This window comes from Macaca nemestrina, chromosome 2 (genome assembly GCF_043159975.1).
Source record: "Macaca nemestrina isolate mMacNem1 chromosome 2, mMacNem.hap1, whole genome shotgun sequence".
Classification (NCBI taxonomy): Eukaryota; Metazoa; Chordata; class Mammalia; order Primates; family Cercopithecidae; genus Macaca; species Macaca nemestrina.
This window is the reverse complement of record NC_092126.1, coordinates 160,633,787-160,654,711: the sequence shown is the minus strand read 5'-3', so window position 1 is coordinate 160,654,711 and position 20,925 is coordinate 160,633,787. Positions and strand designations below refer to the sequence as shown.

The 20,925-nt window shown below is 40.5% G+C and overlaps 1 long non-coding RNA gene across 1 annotated transcript; it reads left to right on the top strand.

Annotated features, from left to right (window-relative positions):
• The first annotated feature begins 970 nt into the window (after window positions 1-970).
• LOC105470272 (uncharacterized) lies at window positions 971-20,580 on the top strand. The gene is made up of 3 exons (XR_980418.2): window positions 971-9,495; window positions 11,958-12,247; window positions 17,765-20,580. It is a non-coding gene; the product is annotated as an uncharacterized lncRNA (long non-coding RNA).
• Window positions 20,581-20,925: the final 345 nt, after the last annotated feature.

The following is a 20,925-nucleotide window of genomic DNA, read 5'->3' as shown; positions in this document are numbered from 1 at the left end:
GAATTATATTTCAACTAAGCAGTTTTTTTTTAAGTACAACACCTCTACTAGAATGACCAATGATTTTCATTTTCATCTTTTTTTGGTGGTAAGCAGTGTTCATAACAGGCATCATCTAATAAAGTGTTATCAATGATAACAGTTATGTATCATCAAAAAGCCAGTGAGGCAGAGCTGCTGAGCACTTTAGTAAGCTCAGGAGCCAACAGAGATCTGGATCACAATCCTTGGCCAGGCTGCTATTAATTATTAGTTGGGTGATCTTGAGCAAGTCACCTAACCTGTCTTGTGCCTTAGCTTCCTTCTCTGCACTGAGAACAGCATGATGATTTCTTCATACTAGGTTGTTCTGAGCATTAACATAGAGTTTGCTTAACATGGCATATGGCAAACTCTCAATAAATGCAGGTCAGCAATAGGAGTAGGAATGGTAAAGGTATTAGTGCTAGTGGTAGTCATCATAGAGCATCCATAGTGCAAAAAAGGTTGTGAACCACCACTCTCAGCCCACATCATGTTTGCAAGGCCCTCCCTCTGCAGGTTGGTAGGTTGTTGTAAGTGAGGAGGTAGGAGAAGATGCCTCCTCAATTCAAATGGCTTTTGCAGAAAGTGTTGAAAGAAGAATTCTTTTGGCTTTCTGGGCATGTCGAATTCCTAATTCTGATTATTTTTTTCTCTATGCTTAGGGGAGGCCAGAGGGAGGCCTTTCTCTGAGCTCTGTGGAGGCCAGTAAGTAGTATATTTCTTTCCATTTTGCTTCTATGTATTTTCCTTTCTTTTTTTTTTTTTTTTTTTTTGTTTGTTTGTTTGTTTGTTTTTTGAGACGGAGTCTCGCTCTGTCGCCCAGGCTGGAGTGCAGTGGCGCGATCTCGGCTCACTGCAAGCTCCGCCTCCTGGGTTTACGCCATTCTCCTGCCTCAGCCTCCTGAGTAGCTGGGAATACAGGCGCCCGCCACCGCGCCCGGCTAATTTTTTGTATTTTTAGTAGAGACGGGGTTTCACCGTGGTCTCGATCTCCTGACCTTGTGATCCGCCCGCCTCGGCCTCCCAAAGTGCTGGGATTACAGGCGTGAGCCACCGCGCCCGGCCGTATGTTTCTTTCTTTCACTTTCTTTCTTCTTTTTAAAATTCACACCAAAATAAATGATTGAATTTAGATTTTTTCCAACTTAATAAAATTATCTTGCATTCAAAAACTATATTTGAGAGATATAAAGTAATGGACCTCAGTGGAATATAAGGTTTATCACTATCGGGTCTGTCCTGTTAGGAGCCTCATACATTCTACCATTTTACAGAGCTCTACATAATCAAGGAAAAATTAGGCTGCTAAATTTAAAAGTTTGCTCTTTTTAAATTTAGATTTGCTGTCTGTAAACACAGGGTCACATATTCTAGAGAAATTCCTTCACAGTACAAGAGGATGTGTTTGATAATGTTGGCACCAACGTCATTGGTCATGGCAAAAATAAATTTTAATCATGCAATTAAAAACAGGTGGCAATGGAGTTGGAATGAATTAGAGCCATACTTATTAACAAGAAAAAAAAACTCCAAAAATTAAATTAGAAAGTTGAAAGATATTGGGAGTGTGATCTCATTTATATAAAGCTTAAAATCTATGAAACATACTATTGTTTTGGATGCATGTATTAGTAGTAAAAGCTGAAAGAGTTGCATGGGAATAATAAACACGAAATTCAGAATAGCGGTGATTTGGGCAGTGAAAGAATGGAGGGGAATGGAGTCAAGGAGGTGCCTTCAACTGCATTTGTATGATTTTAGTCTGCGGGCTGGGCATAGTGATGTTCTTTATATTATTTTAATGGCTTTTCATATATTATTTCACACTTTATAAATCATTTTTTAAAGAAAAAATGTGGAGGCATGTAGTTTGTTCTACTATTCTCTCTACTTTTCTGAATTGTAACATTTTTCAAATTAATAGAATACTATATGTTAATGTAAATGCTCCATGCATAACTTTCCCTTTTTGTCACCTGTTTTAGTACTCAAATGAATTGAAGGGAAGATAGAGTGAGGTAGTGATATTATTTCAGAAGTAGTGAACCAAGGCCTCCTCTGCTGAGAACCGGAACTTGAAATAAATTAGGTTTGGTTCAGTCTGGAGTATTAATTGGATTTAATAATTTATGAGCTAAGTGTCACAAGGGTCCATGATCCTTAAAAGAATTAATCACATTTCAAAGGGCATTGAAAACCACATAAATGCAATAAAGTTGCATAGTCTATTCATCAGCACATTACCTTAAAGTCCTGTGGAAAAAGTGGCCTATTTAACATTCTAAAAATTAGTCCAGACTTTTGCATCAGACTTTGTGCAATGTCATTTACTACCCGTGGGAAAGAAATGATTACACAAATACCGTAACACAACACATGTTTTATAAAGATACATGTATATTTAACAACATATATATTAGATACATGGGTGGATGACTACCTGGAGAGTGGAGGAGATTGGTTAAAAATAAAATAAAATGCCTTCTGGCAGGTCTGGCTGGATTTCCACTGGATTAGCCCACTTCCAGGAGGTGAGGACAGCCTGAGGCAGTGGAGGCTTGGGTCTTGCTCACTTCCTTGACTGGTGGTGGGAGAAAGCTGAAGACCTGTATTGTTGTTCAGTCTGCTTGGGAGAGGGAGGGGCCAGCCCACTGCACCCCAACATTGTCTCCACTTGACTAGAGCCAGGAGAGGAGGAGGAGGTAAGGGTTGTTGCTGGGCTTTTCAGTTCTTGTTACTACTGCTATTGCTGCGGTGCTATGACTAATTATACTGCTTCTGTATCTGCTAATGATACCGCCGTGTTTGAGCCCTTCCTATGTGCTAGAACATGGAAAGAAGATATTTGAAATTCTCATTTGATCTTATCAATTCTAAGGGATGCAGGTGTTGTTAAAACTATTTTACAGGTCAAGAAATTAAGATGCAGAGAAGTCAGGTACCTTATCCAAGATCTCATGATGAATTACATGGCACAGCTGGTCTGAGCTTTTCTTTAAGTCTCTGGGGTCATACCTTCCAGCTGTTGTCATAAAATGGGGCAGTCACGTTTTTGTCAGCTGCAGAAATTCTCACTGTCAGAGAAGAAACCAACTCCAAACCCAGCCTCATCAGGTGAGAAAGAAGTTTTTCTTTTTAATAGCCTAGACCACATATAAATTGGTAAATGTACTTAGGAACCTGTATTGATAATCAGAGAAGTTATCTATTCTGTGACCCAGCCATTCTACTACTAGGAATATATCCTAAGGAAATCATTAGAGAAAAAAGTATGCATTTGTTCACAAGGATGGACACTACAGCATAATTATAGAGGTGAAAAGTGAAAGCCACCCTTAAGTTCAATAATAAAGGGCTGATAAATTATACATACAGCTTATAGACATATCCGTAGTTTAATAATTGCTAAGATGTATTACGTGCTTACCACATGCCACTGATTGTTTTAAAGAACTATATATATATATAAACTCATTTAATGTATACACTAGATTACAGTGTAATCCTTAAAAAAAATTATATCGGAATATTTATGACTTGAAAAAATGTACATGATCTATTGCTGAATGAAAAAAACATATTACAAAACTATTTTAAAACTATAGATAGAAGCAAAAAGGCAGTCATTAGAACTGGGAAGAGGCCTGAAATTACTGTTACTTTCTTCTTTGTGATTTTGAGATGTATCAAACTTTTCTATAATAATAATCTATTACTTTTTTAATAAACTGATTTAAAAATAAATACATAGCCAAGGTATTAGGCCATGCCTGAGGACCTCACACCCCAGCAGTATCAGGCCTCCCAGGAGGTGGGGCCACCAATGAACAAACAGGTGAGGAAGCCCAGCTGGTGCCATGGCCGTGGAGCCAGTCACCCCTAACGAAAGCCAGCTGATGCCTCTATCTACCAAGGGCCCTGCCCACAGCCCTATTTACTAGGAAGCTCTGCTGCTGTGCGGCTCTGGCACCAAGACCTGGGTCACCAAAGAGAGTTCAGTCATTCTGGACAATACTAAAAACAGAGTTACTCAGACTGTTGCTCCCAGGACTGTGATCAAAGGTCTTGAAAGAATTAAAGAGGAAAGAAACACAAAACGTGGCTCACCAGTCAAGACAGGTTTATTTTAGAGAAAACAAACCTGAGAGGAGCTTCTGGCCGAGTTAGGTCAGAAGCACGCTCTCTTACAGACTAAGAGTTTTTAAGGATTCAGGGTGGGAGAGTTTATCAGAGGCTTGGACAGCTTCTGTGTCTTTTTGTCGTGCTTATCTGGGAGGGAGAGTTGTGTGTCTGTTTCCATAAATCTTTCTGCAGCTGCAGGCATATCCCCCGAGTCTGCTTTTAGCTTCCCTATCTTAGTGCACCTGAAGGGAAAGGGATGTGCTTATTAAGGCCCACTGTTTTACTGGGGCCCATTGTATGAGGGTGAAGTTTGGCAGTTACCCAAGAGACTTTCCCCCCACCTCCCTCTGTGCCCAAGCTGTCTTATCTGTGTTTTACTGTCTGTTCTTTCTGGCTGCTTATAGTTAGAAGGGAAGTGACTTCCTTGAAGTGCATGAGGCTAGAAAGGGAGCTGGAAGTTAAAGTGGCAGTGTTTGTCCGAGAAGATGGTGCTCCTGCTCTGTCAGGTCTTATTCCTACTTTAAGAGGCTTTCACTGTCTCTGGCTCCTGCTGACTTCTTGAACCCAGTTTCCCATGACTCTCTGCAGCCCTTCACACTAGAAAGGCCATTTCCTCCTAACTTTTCCCAGTACCTGTGATGCATTTTCTCCTTCTCCATATTTTCCAGACTTTTCTTTCCAATCCTCTGCTCTAAAATGTCTTTTTCCAAGCCTATGGATTGTTCCAAGCCTATAGATGATGCTGACGAAACTGATAATAGTGTCGATGCAACTGCTATAAACATAGGTGTAATAGCAGTAACAGCAATTAAACAGTATTTAAATAACACATAATAAGTGCTAATACTATTAAATAGTAATAGCTTTATTTAGCAGCTAAATAAAGCTACTATTTATTTAGCACTTACTATGTGTTGTTCAAATACATTAAATCCTGTTTAATCCACATAGCTCATCTGTGCACAGATACTAGTGTCCTTCACAGATAAAAGATCTATGGCTCAGTGAGGTGAAGTAATTTTTCCAAGGTTCCGCCATCAATAAATGGTAGAAACAAACCTCAAACTGAGGTCTGTCTGTGCAATTCACAAGGCACTTCCCTATCCATGACCTCCCAAAATCCATACCTGTGAGGATGGCAGGTATGATCATCCCTGTTTGACAGTTGAGGAATCGAAGTCCGGTTGCTGATAATGGTGGTGGGGAGAGGAAGTCTAATAATCCCAGTTTCCTGAATACTAGGTGCAGAAAACATTGATTATGTGGAAAGACTTGTCATGGCTGTCTTAATGTGAATTCAGATGAATCTGGAGTTCAGAATTTCATCTACTCTCTTAAGTGCAATTCTGAATTCATCAATGCCCAGGAAAGGCACGGATGGAAAACGTCACCCTGTGAATGGACTATCAGATATGTGTACATATGAATGTGATATATATGCACATAGAGAACAGTCTTGTGAGAAAGTCTCCAGCAAAAAGCTGGGTACAAAGAGATTTAAGGTTAAATTTAAGGAGAAATAAATATTTTTGCTCCTTTTTCTAAAAATATTCACTGAGGTCCTATGAATGGCGAATAAGAAGTCTCCCCCTTTGTGAATTTGTGACTTTGACTCCTGTTATAGGGAACTAGAACTCCATCTGTCAGGAGTCCTGTGTTCCAGAGAAGATATGCTGATAAGACAGTTTGCCAGGCGTGGTGGCTCACACCTGTAATCCCAGCACTTTGGGAGGTCAGGATGGTGGATCACTTGAGGTCAGGAGTTCAAGATCAGCCTGGCCAACATGGTGAAACCCCGTCTCTACTAAAAATACAAAAAATTAGACAGGCGTGGTGGCACGCACCTGTAATCCCAGCTACTCAGGAGACTGAGGCAGGAGAATCGCTTGAACCCAGGAGTCAGAGGTTTCAGTGAGCTGAGATTGTGCCTCTGCACTCCAACCCGGGCAACAGAGCAAGACCCTGCCTCAAAAAAAAAACAAACAAACAAACAAACAAAAAAAAAAAAAACGGTAAATGATGATTACTTAGGGGTCTGAGTGGCTTGTCCCCTGACCCTGCAGTTCCAGACTGTCTTATGAAGTATCTGATCTATTTCTTTCTTACAAAACTCTCATGGGCCACGAGTTCCTTGTGTTGGACTCTCAAGGGAGACCCAGGCCTGTGGTTCATCTCTTCCTTACACGCTTATACAAATATATTCAGTTCATTATTTACTCAGACTTGGTAACTTCCAGTCAATGTCCCAGGAAAGGCATAAAGTGTCCCAGAGTGGAATGAATTTTCAGGAAACCCTCAAGCCAAATCCTTTGTCTGATTTCACCTGTCACCAGGACTGGGGTCTCAGCTTACTCTGAGTGGCTCTGAGCTCAGCCAGGCCTCTGTGTCCTGCTCAAGGTTTGGCAGGAAGGAAGAGTGCTCCAAGGGTATGGATCCAGCTTGAGGAGCCGCATTGAAACAACTGCTAAAATGTATGCTTTACACACACACCTGACATTCTTTTCTTAGAGGATGTGGCATTCTGTTTGGGAGATGGCATTTATGAAAAAGTATATGACTACACCTTGTATTTTATTTTGTTTCCATACATGGGGTTGACTGAATTAAAGAAGTGACATCTTTTTCACAGATGCTTTGTTACAGCAGGTGAGTGAATTTGACCCAGATGTGTATCCCACACTTCTTATAGCAATTCCTGCCTTAAATATGTGGCAACTGAATTATATTTTAAAATGCACTTATTAAGTCTGCCAGTTAAGGGAATTCTGTTTTAATTATTTTAAGGTAAGGACTCTTTTTAAAGTAACTAGTCCCTACTTTTAAAAACAGCTTTATTGAGATATCACATACTTTACAATTGATTCTTTAAAAGTGTGCAATTAGGCTGGGCGTGATGGTTCACACCTGTAATCTCAGCACTTTGGGAGGCCAAGGCGGGCAGATCGCAAGGTCAGGAGTTCAAGACCAGCCTGGCCAACATAGTGAAACCCTGTCTCTACTAAAAATACAAAAAATTAGCTGGGTATGATGGTTGGCATCTGTAATCCCAGCTACTCAGGAGGCTGAGGCAGGAGAATCGCTTGAACTCGGGAGGCAAAGGTTGCAGTGAGCTGAGATTGCACCATTGCACTCCAGCCCAGGAGACGGTGTGAGACCCTGTCAAAAAAAAAGAAAAAGTGTGCAATTATACCAGGAAAGGGAGATGGGGAAAAAAATAAAATAAAAGTGTGCAATCCAATGGTGTTTCACAAAGTTGTGTGATCATCACTATAATCAACTTTATAACATTTTCATCACCCCCATAAAGAAACCCTCTACCCCATAGCTATCATTCTCCAGTCTCCTAACCCCACCTTCCAGTCCTAAGCAATCACTAATCTTATTCCTGTCTTTATAGATTTGCCTATTCTGCACATTTCATATAAATGGGCTCATACAATATGCGGTCTTTTGTGACTGACTTCTTTCATTTAGAATAATGTTTTGCGGTTTCATCAATGTTGTAGCATGTATAAGTTCATCACTCCTTTTTATAACAAATAATATTCCATTGTATTGGTATATTATATTTTATTTATCCATCAGTTGATGGACATTGGGTTTTTTCCACTTTTTTGCTATTATGAGTAATGCTGATATAAATATTAATAGGCAAATTTTTGTGTGAAGATATGTTTTCATTTCTCTTGGGTTTATACCTAGGAATGTGTTAATATAATTAATTGGGAGGCCATTAGGCTGAGATTGCTCTAGCATGTTGGGTTCCTATGTAAGCAAACCAAAACCCAACTCAATGTCAGCAATAAACAAAACTTAAGCTTAACCAATCAGAAACCAAGTAACTGCCAGCTAGGGACTTTCCACTTTAACCAATCAAATTTCTCTTTGTCTTGCTTCCACAAACACCTTATAAAAATTTCCCCTCATATTCCTTCACTGAACTGCTTGTGTTATGGTGTGGCCAGATTCCTGAATTGCTGAATGCTCAAAGAAACTCATTAAAAATGTAATGCTCTTCAGTTTATTTTTTAACAAGTGGAATTACATGTAACCTATGTTTACATTTGGAGGAACTGCCAGACTATTTTCTTTTTTTTTTTTTTTTTTGACACAGAGTCTCATTTTGTCACCCAACGTGGAGTGGAGTGGTGCAATCTTGGCTCACTGCAACCTCTGCCTCCCAGGTTCCAGCAATTCTTCTGCCTCAGCCTCCCGAGTAGCTGAGATTACAGACGAGTGCCACCACGCCTGGCTAATTTTTGTACTTTTAGTAGAGACGGATTTTTGCCATGTTGACCAGGCTAGCCTCAAACTCCTGGCCACAGGGGATCCGCCCTCCTCGGCCTCCCAAAGTGCTGGGATTACAGGTGTCTAAAGTAGATACACCATTCTACATTCCCACCATCTATGCAGCATGATATACAGGTGTTTTGCTTTCTCCGTATTCTAATACTTGTTATTAGCTGGCTTTTTGATTAAAGCTATTATAGTGGGTATGAAATAGCATTTCATTGTAGTTTTGACTTGCATTTCCCTGATGGTTGGTTATGTTGAGCATCTTTTCATGTACTAGTATATTTGTATATCTTCTGTGAACAAATGTCAATTGAGATTCTTTGCCCACTTTTTAATTGGATTATTTTTCGGTATGTAAGAGTTCTTTGTATGTTCTAGATAGACATCTCTTATCAAATATATGATTTGCAAGTATTTTCTTCCATTCTCTGTGTTGTTGTTTCACTTTCTGGATAGCATTCTTTGAAGTAAAAAAGGTTTTACATTTTGATAAAGTCCTATTTATTTTTTCTTTCGTTGTTCATGCTTTGGGTGTCATATCTCAAAAAACATTGCCAAATCCAAAGTCATGAAGATTTACTTCTATATTTTCTTTTAAGAATTTTCTAGTTTTAGCTCTTAAATTTAGGTCTTTGATCAATTTTTAACAAATTGGGAGTCCAAGTTCATTGTTTGGCATGTAGATGTCTAGTTGTCCCAGCACCATTTGTTGAAAAGATGATTCTTCCACTTTTTAAATTGTTTTGACACTCTTGTTGAAAATCAATTGACTGTAAATATGAAGATTTCTGGATTCTCAGTTCTATTGCATTGATCTATATGTCTATTTTAATGCTAGTACCTCACATCTTGATTACTATAGATTCATAGGTTTTGAAATCACAAGTTTGAGTCCTACAACTTTGTTCTTTTTCAATTTTGTTTTAGCTGTTCTAGGTCCCTTGAGTTTCCAAGTGAATATTAGAACTATCTTGCCCATTTCTACAAAGAAGTTCAGCTGGTAGGGGCAAGAGTACATTGACATAGATTGTCTTAAATCTATAGATCAATTTGGTGAGTATTGCCATCTTAACAATGTTTAGTCTTCTGATCCATGAACATGAAATATTTGTCCATTTATTTAAATCTTGTGGCCAGGCACAATGGTTCACACCTCTAATCCCAGCACTTTGGGAGGCCAAAGCAGGTGGATCACCTGAGGTCAGAAGTTCAAGACTAGTCTAGCCAACATGGCAAAAACCCATCTTTACTGAAAAAAAATACAAAAAGTAGTCAGGCATGGTGGTGCAGGCCTGTAATCTCAGTTACTCAGGAGGCTGAGGCAGGAGAATTGCTTGAACCCAGGAGGTGGAGTTTGCAGTGAGCCAAGGTTGCACCACTGCACTGCAGCCTGGGTGACAGGGTGACTCCATCTAAAAAAAAAAAAAAAACTTGTAACATTTTTCAACAGTATTTTGTAGTTCACAGAGTATAAATTTTGCATTGCTTTTATTAGATTTACTCCTAAATATTTTATTCTTTTTGATTATATTGTAAATTGAATTTTAAAAATTTTATTTTTGGATTGTTCTTACCTACTATATAGAAATATTATTGATTTCTGTATATTGTGCTTATATCCTGCAACCTTGCTGAACTTGGTTATTAGTTCTAGTAGTTTTTTTAGTGGATTTCTTAGGATTTTCTATACATAAGATCATGTCATTTGCAAATAGAGATAGTTTTTCTTTTTCCATTCCAATATGGATGCCTTTTATTTCATTTTCTCACACCCTAAGTTTAAAAAAGTAACTCCTAAGTTCATTTTTGGTTTGCTTAAAACAAAGTTCAATATCAATTATATCTCAATAAAGCTGTTAGGGAAACATTTTAACTTTCCTTAAAACCATCACATATGGTATGGGGGGTGGGGAGAGCTGTTGGCCTACTTTCTTCTATGATTCTTCCAGGTGTATCTGGATGCTTAGATATAAAAATAATTGGACTCATGCTTTATAGATATTTTCCAATCCTGGCTGGGCATAGTGGATTGCCCTTGTAATCCCAACAATTTGGGAAGCTGAGGCAGGAGGATCACTTGAGACCAGAAGTTCAAGACCAGCTCAGTCAACATAGCAAGACCCTGTCTCTACAAAAAAAAAAAAAAAAAAAAATTGAATAAACAATACATTAGCCAGGCATGGTGGTGTGTGCCTGTAGTCCCAGCTACTTTGGAGGGCAAGGCAGGAAGATCACTTGCACCAAGGAGTTCGAGGTTGCAGTGAACTATGATCGTGCCACTGCCCTCCAGCCTGGGTGACAGGCCAGACCCTGTCACTAAAAGAATAAAAATAAAAATAGATATTTCGCAATCTTGTTCTCAGGAGCTCAATGCACAGTCAAACCCTTCTCAGGATTAAGAGGCTTTATGAACATTAAAAAAAAAATCATATCCCTATTGGATGAGGATGTCCTGAAACAGGAACTGGTGGAGGGTCTGTGGGTCCAGCTGCACAGAGGGGACTGCTCCTACTGTGGCGGGGGGGTGCCTTTTGGCCACAGGGATAGCGCAGCATCCAAGTCCCTGCATCCCTCCCTTGGGGTAAAAATGAGGACCGCACAGGCTGTATGGATTTATTGTGCTCTAAATGTCCAAATACCCCCAAATCTAGTTTTCCTACTACTCTTCAATCCATAGATGAGGGTCTAGGGACTGTGTTTCCAGGATGACCTTGGGACTAGGGGCCATGAGGAGATGGGAAGGCTTAGCTCCTGCACAAGGTCTGGCTGGCAAATACCCTCATGATCTCCTCTGCTACTGCAATCACCCAGCATTTTGTGAGGACCCAGGCTCTTGCACTGCGTGGTTCAAAGGTGATCTCTTGTGGCTCAGGAGGTCTGAAAAGCAAACCAATCAGCTATGGTATGGAAAATAGTTCTTATTACCAGCGTCCTTTTATTTTCAGTAGGTTCTCATGTGACTTGTTTGTCCTTCTGCTCAGCTCTAATCAGTTCACGTTCTGTGCAAAGACACCCCCTAAATATTATTTGACTGGAAGTGACATTAACATTTTCCTGTGTCAATAAGAATGCTTCAAAAGCAGGATTTTCCATAGGTGCAAAATACTACATTGTCTGATTATATCATAATTAACCAGTTCCTCCAGAAAGAGATTGGGATCACTTTGGGGGAATGCAAGCACTAAGTTCTTAATGTATCTCTTTGGATAAGGCTGTGTGTCACCAGCATTGGTGACCAGCACTGCAGTTGCATCCATCTTTCTAACAAGGACAATCCACAGACAAGCCCTATCACTTAAGCATGTGGCCAGGACTGCCCAGGACATGGCCCTCAGTTCTCGTCCTTCTGTAAAATCTACAACCTTCACACTGTTTGGCCACAGAAAAAGAGAACATTTTCCTGATGGGATATGTTAGGAGAACACCATTCTAAGGAGAACAATTTACTTTTTATATCAATCCTGAAATAAATCAGTGACAAAATTCAGTCAGACTCTGGCTGTTTGTGTTTCTAGGAACCTAAGGAATTGCCAGGTGACTCCACGTGAAGCTACCCAGGTACCAGGGTCTGAATGTGTTAACACTGGACACTTAAAGTGGACAGAAGGGCAGACAGACCTGGAAAGTTATCTGCATGTCCAGCAAATTCCCTGTGGCCTCATGGTGTTGCTTGTAGGTCTGGATAGACCCTCCGTGGTTTCTGCCCATCATTTTTGCCTGGCTCCCACCTCCGTGGACCACCTCTCCAGAGAGCTGCTCTCATCATCCTTCCAACCTGGGGACATGATTAGCACTGCCAGGGCAGGTAAGCCCCTCTCTTGGCTTTTTTTTTTTTTTTTTTTTTAATTTACAGATTCCCTTTTGTCCCCATGTGCATCTCCCTTACCAGTGTGTGAGATGTGTCCGTAAGTATATGAATGTCCTTATGAATACGTGATGTTATTGTGTGTACTGATGCATTTCAAGTAATATGAATAGCATTGGGCTTAAAAATGATATAAAGCAAGAGAGGGGATTTAATGGACTGATCATGATAATTTGCTATGAATTCAGGAACTCTTGAAATGATGATGATGAACTCTCTGCACTTAAGGTTAAAAAACAAAAACCTGGATCCCTTGACCTTAAGGTTAAGGTTCTCTTCTTCTTACAGCAAAGGGACATGATGAGTGCCCCATCCTGCAGCCATCAAGAAGGCTTTAAGGGCCAGATTTGTTCCAGCAGTAATAAATAATGTTATCGGTTATGAGAATCTAACATCATGTACCCTCTTCATGTAGGATGCATTGAGAATGACCAAACATAATATTCTTGCCAAAAATGCATAAGCTTAATCTAATCATAAGAAAACACCAGAGAAACCCGAATGAGGGACATTTTACAAAATAAGTTAGCAGTGCTTTTCAGAAGTATCAGAGTCATGAAAAACAAGAAAAGAGCAAGGAAATCTCACAGATTGGAAGAATCTAAGGAGACATATAACTAAATGCAACCCAAGATACTGGATTGAATACCAAAACAGAAAGAGGACATTCATTGGCAAACTAGCAAAATTATGTAAGTTTTTAGTCTTTTTGTTATAGTACCAATGTTAATTTCCAGGTTTTGATGACTGTACTGTAGTTGTGTAAGCTGTTAACAGTAGGGGAAGCCGGGTGAAGATTACACAGGAACTCTCAGTGCTATTTTTGCAACTTTTCTCTAAGTCTAAGATTATTTCAAAATAAAAAGTTTTTTTTTTAAATCTAGGCCTGGTGCCTTTTTGGGGAGTCAATTTTTGATGACTGATTCAATGTTTAAATAGTTATTGGTCTACCTAAATTTTCTATCCCTTCTCTGAAAGTTTTAGTAATGTATATTTTTTCTCAAAAGTTTTCCATTTCAACTATGTTTTCAGAATTTGGCGTGATATTCATTTATATAATCCCCCAATAGGTTTTGAATTCTCTGCTAGGTTTATAGTTATATCATCAACCTTTTTATAACTAACTAGCTTTATTTATTTGTGGATCTCTTACTCTGTTTTCTCCTTTGGTTGGGAGCTAAAAGAGCTTTGTCCTTTTACCTTTCAAATAATCTGTTTTGGTTTTGGTAATCATCCCATTATTTACTTTCTACTTTCAGTAATTTCTGGTTTCATCTTCATTTTTTCTTCCTTCTATTATTATTAATTTATGTATTTATGTATTTATTTATTTATTTTTGAGGTGGAGTTTTGCTCTTGTTGCCCAGGCTGGAGTGCAATGGCACAATCTCGGCTCACTGCAACCTCTGCCTCCCAGGTTCAAGTGATTCTCCTGCCTCAGCTGGAGAAGCTGGGATTACAGGCATGTGCCACTGTGCCCAGCTAATTTTGTATTTTTAGTAGAGACGGGTTTCTCCATGTTGGTCAGGCTGGTCTCGAACTCCTGACCTCAGGTGATCCACCTGCTTCAGCCTCCCAAAGCATTGGGATTACAGGCTTGAGCCACTGCACCCAGCCCCTTCTATTATTTTTAATTCATTCTATTACTCTTTTTCTAACTTCTTGAATTGAATGCTTTCCTCATTAATTTGCTATCTTGTGTCTAATATAGACAGTCATAAGAATGTAGCTATTTTTTCTACTTCTATTTGCATCACTTAAGTTTTAGTATGCAGTGCTTTCACTGTATAATTTTAAGGGTTCTATTTCTTCAACTCACAGATTATTTGTTAGTATGCCTTTTCCTTCCTTCCTTCCCTTTTTCTTTCCTTCCTTTCCTTTTCTTTCTCTTTCGGTCTTTCTCTCTCTGTCTCTCTCTCTCTGTCTCTCTCTCTTTCCTTCCTTCCTTCCTTCCTTCCTTCCTTCCTTCCTTCCTTCCTTCCTTCCTTCCTTTCAAGATGGGGTCTCACTATGTTGCTCAGGCTGGTCTAGAACTCCCGGGCATAAGCAACTCTCCCACCTTGGCCTCCCAAAGTGCTGTGATTACACTCATGAGCCACCGTGACTGGCCCCTTTTCATTTCTAAATGTATGGAACTTGTATTTTTTTATTATTATTCCTAATTTTATTTTATTAAAATATGAGTATTTGTCTAAACAGTATCCTTGTCATTGGCACAAGGTTCAAAATGCAACTTTAGTAAATACTGTCCATTTGCTCTTCCCCTTCCCTCCAAAAGAATTATTGGTTGCCTGAAATGAGAAAAGTGTTCCAAAATAGAATATGCATAATTGACTGAATAATCTGAGATTTCATCCTTGACTCACCCTCCCTACATCTTTCCAACAACTCTGTATACTAATGAAGAATATTAAAGCACAACTTCAGCTTGATTTGTGATTCAGTTCACCACCTTCAAACAAATTACAGCCAATAAAAGTTTTCAAATTAGCATCTCCTCTCTGGCACTTGCAGGTATCAATGACACTTGTGTGCGGATGGAGGTTATGGAGATTTGTGATTGTGCTGAAGAATGTAGGCCCAGAATCAGTACTTATTATTGCTGGTGTTAAAGTATGATGAATAATACCCTGGTTAATTTATATATTCCCACTACTTGAAACACTGAGCTAAGCTGGAATCTGAAGACAAGGTCAAGAAAGTTACTCTAAAATGCAATCTAATGAAATTTAATATGCTGGGCCCAGGGGCTCATGCCTGTAATCCCAGCACTTTGGGAGGCTGAGGTGAGACCAGCCTGGTTGACATGGCAAAACCCTGTCTCTACTGAAAATACAAAAATTCGGCTGGGTGCGGTGGGTCATGCCTGTAATTCCAACACTTTGGGAAGCCAAGATGGGTGGATCACCAGATCAGGAGATCGAGACCATCTTGGCCACCATGGTGAAACCCCATCTCTACTAAAATACAAAAAAATTAGTTAGGGGTGGTGGTGCACACCTATGGTCCCCGCTACTTGGGAGGCTGAAGCCTGAAAATTGCTTGAACCTGGGAGGTGGAGGTTACAGTGACCCGAGATCCCGCCACTGCACCCAACCTGGCGACAGAGCGAGAATCTGTCTCAAAAAAAAAAAAAAAAAAAAATTACCTGGGCATGGCAGTGCATGCCTGTAATTCCAGCTAACTGGGAGGCTGAGGCAGGATAATTGCTTGAACCCAGGAGGCAGAGGTTGCTGTGAACCAAGATCACTCCACTGCACTCCAGCCTGGGCGACAAGGGCGAAACTCCATCTCAAAAAATTAATTAATTAATTAATTAATTTAATAGACAAGGGAGGGGAGTTTTTGCAACAAATGTATTCTATTTTGTGGTTCTGAATGTTCTTTTCTATAAGCCCGAGGTGTCAGAACTAATGGCCCTAACTTATACAGACTTAAAAAAAAAAGTGCCAGTAGTAGTTATTCATCACTGCCTGTATTAGTCAGGGTTCACCCCACAAACGGAACCAATAGCCTGTGTGTATTTATAGAGAGATTTACTTTAAGGAATCGGCTCATGAGGTTATAGAGGCTGGTCAATCCGAAATCTGCAGCATGGGCTAGTACAGCAGTCCCCAACCTTTTTGGCACCAGGAACTGGTTTCATGGAACACAATTTTTCCGTGGATGGGGTGGCGGGGATGATTCTCATAAGGACTGCGCGACCTAGATCCCTTACATGCGCAGTTCACATGCGCGGTTCACATGCGCGCCTATGAGAATCTGATGCCACCACTGACCTAATAGGAGGCGGAGCTCAGGCAGGAATGCTCTTGCTCACCTCCTGCTGTGTGGCCCAGTTTCTAACAGGCCACGGACTGGTACCGGTCCATGGCCAGGAGGTTGGGGACCCCTGGCTAGGAAACCAGGAGAGTGGAGAGCATGGGTGCTGCAGCTCGAGTCTGAAGGCCATCTGCCAGCAGAATTCCTTTTTGCATGGGGAAGGCCAGACTTTGCTCTATTCCAGCTTTCAACTGATTGGATGAGGCCCACCCACATTATGGAGGGCAGTCTGCTTGACTCCAAGCAGTTGACTAATGTTAAATGTTAATGTCACCCAAAACACCTTCACAAAACATCCCGTATAATGTTTAACCAAATATCTGGGCACCGTAGTCCAGCCATGTTTTTGTTTTATTTTGTTTTGCTTATTTATTTTATTTTTAATTTTTGTGGGTACGTAGTAGGCATATATATTTTTGGGGTACATAAGATATTTTGATACAGGCGTGCAATGTGAAATAAGCACATCATGAAGAATGGGATACCCATCCCCTCAAGCATTTATCTTTTGAGTTACGAACAATTCAATTACACTCTTTATTGTAAAATATACAACTAAGTTATTACTAACCCGTTGTGCTATCAAATAGTAGGTCTTATTCATTCTTTCTATTTTTTGTACCCATTAATCATCTCCATGTTCCCCTCAGCCCTCCACTACCCTTCCCAGCCTCTGGTAACCATCCTTCTATGCTCTATATCCATGAGTTCAATCGTTTTGATTTTGAGATCCCACTGTTTTGCTTTTTTAGAGACCAGTTCTGGCTTTGTCACCCAGGGTGGAATACAGTGGTGCAATCAGTTCACTGCAGCCTTGAACTCCTGGGCCCAAGTGGTCCTCCTGCCTCTCAGCCTCCCGAGTAGCTAGATGACTTTTTTTTTTTTTTAAGTTTTTTTGTAGAGACAGGGGTCTCCTTATGTTGCCCAGACTGGTCTCTTCCTGGACTCCAGTGATCCTCCCATCTCAGCCTCTCAAAGTGCTGGGATTATAGGCGTAAGCCACTGTGCCCAGTGGCCCATCCACGCTGATACAAAAATTGACCATCACTACTCAATGGGATAAAGGCTGTGGTTAGTTGCTGTTATCATTTAGTCCCTAGGAGACAGAGTACCTGAGAGGAAGAGGAAGACTTTGATTCCCAGCTGTGAGGCTTCCTAGTTTTGTGACCTTGGGCAGTTTTGTTAACTTCTTGTAGCCTCAGATTCTTCTACAATAAAATAATAGGATTTATTATTATTATTATTATGTTTTTAGAGACAGGGTCTCACTCTATCGCTGAGGTTGGAGTGCAGTGGCACAATCATAGCTCACTGCAGTCTTGACTTACTGGCCTCAGGTGATCCTCCCACCTCGGCCTCCTGGGTAACGGAACACAGGCGCACACTACCACGCCTGGCTAATTTTTTGTGTTTTGTATTTTTTTTGTAGAGATGGAGTCTCACCATCTTGCTTAAGCTGGTCTCAAACTCTTGGGCTCAAGCGATCTGCCCGCCTCGGCCTCCCAGAGTCCTGGGATTACAGGAGTGAGCCACCATGCCTGAAGAGTTGTGAGATGTAAATGATATAACCCATATGTGACATCTAAGGGTCTCTGTAGATATTCAGTAATTGTTCCTTTCTCTCTGCTTCCTCAGGAAACAGTATTCTCCAGTTGCTGCCTCAGTCTGAACCAAACTTATGAGATGATCCAACATCCTGGGTTCTGACAACTCTGCTCACAAAGTTACATTTGGATTACTCATTACATTTTCCATGTGTGTAGGCAAAATTCTCCTTGGAAAGTAGCATCCCATTGTTCATGAATATAATGGCATTCTTATTCATAAATCAGAAATTTATGAATTTCTGGATTAGAAATTGTTGGTAAGAAAAGCAATCCACTCTTAGAAACTCAAATAAAAAGAGGGTTTGTTATCAACACTGGGGGAATTTTGCAGAGAGTTAATTATAGGAAATAGCCTGTCTTCATTGAAAACCATAAAATGAGATTTCTCTCTGTCTCTCTCTTTTTCTCTCTCTCTCTCTCTCGCCAGAGATATATAATTTTATTCATTTCTATTTGGCTTCCTTTGCTGTGTTCTAAATGTCCACTCCCCTGTAATTTGGGCCACAAATGGCACTTCACCGGCCCTCCAGCCAGCTCTCCAGCCAGCTCTCCACATGACCTTGCAGCTCCATGCCCATACCATCTGACTCACTCATTCTCTGTTTCTTAGGTAAAACTCAGGAGAGAATCTAATTGGTTGCTGGCTGATTCCTTTGGTCACATGTTCCAATCCACTGTGGATAAATGGGAATGAGTTGGCACGTAATTAATAGACTGATCCTTTCAGGAATGTGAACCAAAAACTTAAACCCAAAGGGTTCATTGGTTGTGGTGGCGAAGTAACCTGCAGCTTCGTTTCTAGTAGGGTTGCTTGGCTGGGTCAGTCAATGCATGTCCAGCAGCTGTGCCTGCCCTGTGTTCCTGCATCCCCAGCCCAAGGTCTGCCCTGATCTCCCAGCGAGCCTCCAGACGCACACAGGTTGGTCTCACACAGTGAGAGGAGGCAAGGCTCCCAGAGGCCTTTCTGCGCTTTAGTTCCTCAGGATTCCTGGTTGCCATTTGGCTGGCTTCTGGGGAACCCTGACCACTCCATGATGTGGCTTCCAGCCTACTGCTGTGATGGCTGGAATGGACCAGACATCTGCTGTGGCGTGCTCTTTGTGTTTCCCATCTCCCCACCTCTGTGGCTTCCCTGGCCTCTGACTCCCCACCCCTCCACAGTCCTGGGGATTTTGTCTGTACCCACATTTTCCATGCCCCCAGCCCAGTGCTTTACCCCATTTCTGGATGGACCAGCTCAGAACATTGGCTTTCTGAACTTGCAAAGCCAAGAGACAGACTTGACCTGGGCTGGATCTCTAAGACATATGAGGTGCCCCAAGGGCACCTCCCTCTGCCTTCACCATCCTGGAACTCCCAAATGGACGTGGCAGCAAAGCATCTTGGGGAACAGAGCTGCATGTGAGCGGGCAGGTCTTGATGGGAATCTTGGCTCTTACTTTTACTCACTGTGGGAAATTGCCCAAGTTTTTTGGGGCTTAGTCCTGTAAAATTAATAAAATAAAAGATACTGAAAACATAAGGCTGCTAGGAGAACTCAATGAGTACAAGGTAATTAGCACACAATAAACAAACAGGAGCAGTTATTTTAAAATGATTTTTGTCAGTATTAATAACAACATCTCGTAGTCCCCGGAAAATAGTGAAAGAGAAGGTATTACTGTACCACACAGCCAACTCCTCATTTCTGAGAAATAGGCTTTTCTCTCCACTCCATCTGTCCTACAAGGTCACTGCCATACAGAGGCAGTGAAGAAGTGACTGATATATTTATAGCAGTTAGGGAAACCATATTTTGGATCGGGAGAACATCCCCCACTTAAAACCCTCTCCCATAATAAAAGTTTAAAGTCCTTTCCTTGCAGCTTACCTAATTTTTTTTTTCTTAAACTACAGCCAGAATGTCACATTGAGGTTTCTCTCTCTGTGCAAACACCACTGTACTAAAACATATTTCTTACTAAATTTTGGTTGCAGGAAAATTATTCCTAAGTCATTTTTCCTATGGCCAAGAAGTATACAGTAATTAAAACCTCGTTTGTAAACATGAACAAGAAATAATTTATAGCCTAGGTGCAATCATTTCACTTTTTCATGAACTTACATATTTATGTGTTTGAATAAAACCTATGAATACTAACTGGCTCTTTATTCCAGTAAATGAGACTGTGGTGAGGAGTGAATTGGAGGAAAGTGTGGGGCACATAATTGAAAAATAAGATGGAGCAATGGATTTTGGATGCATGTCTGCTAGTGAATCATTCTGTGACTCTAAGTACAATGCTTCGTGCTCTGATTCCCCATCTGGAAAATTATGATAATATAACTATCTGCAAAGTATGACACGAGATTCTATTTTTTAAAAAGAGGAAAACATCAACCAGGTTTTTGGACTTTGGGATCCAAATAAGCAAACATTCAAAACAAGAGTCTAAGAAATGATAATCTTTGTTTACATTTTGTCCTTAGTTAATAGAATTTGTAATATTTTAGGAAGCCACTTTAAATCGAAGGTTCTATCAAATTAATAATAGCATTCATATATTGTTTAGGCAAAGGGACAGATTAATAGGTAACTTACAAAAGATTCCACACATTTGGTCAAGAAACAATTAAAAATATCAATCTCATTAGTAACATAAAAATTGCAAGCAAGGCCGGGCATGGTGGTTCACGCTTGTAATCTCAGCACTTTGGAGGCCGAGGTGGGTGGATCACTTGAGGTCAGGAGTTTGAGACCAGCTTTGCCAATATGGTGAAACCTCGTCTCTATTAAAAATGCAAAAATTAGCCAGGCGTGAGGCGGGCACCTGTAATCCCAGCTACTTGGGAGACTGAGACAGGAGAATCGCTTGAACCTGGGAGGTGGAAGTTGCAGTGAGCCGAGATTGCGCCATTGCACTCCAGCCCAGGCAACAGAGCGAGACTCCATCTCAAAAGAAAAAAAAAAAATTAAAAACAGTCCGATGATACAAGTCTAGTTTTGGTGTGAGTGTGAGGAAACAAGCACATTATTGGTGAGAGTACAAGTTAATATAGTAAAGGAATTTGAGGAGAAAAAGTTTAAACCTGCATGCCCTTTGACAGAGAAATCCCACTCCAAAGAATCTGTTCTACCTAAACACACTATGTAAAGATGCACATATGACAGTGTTGGTGACAGTGCTGTTTGTAATGGCATGAAAAGGA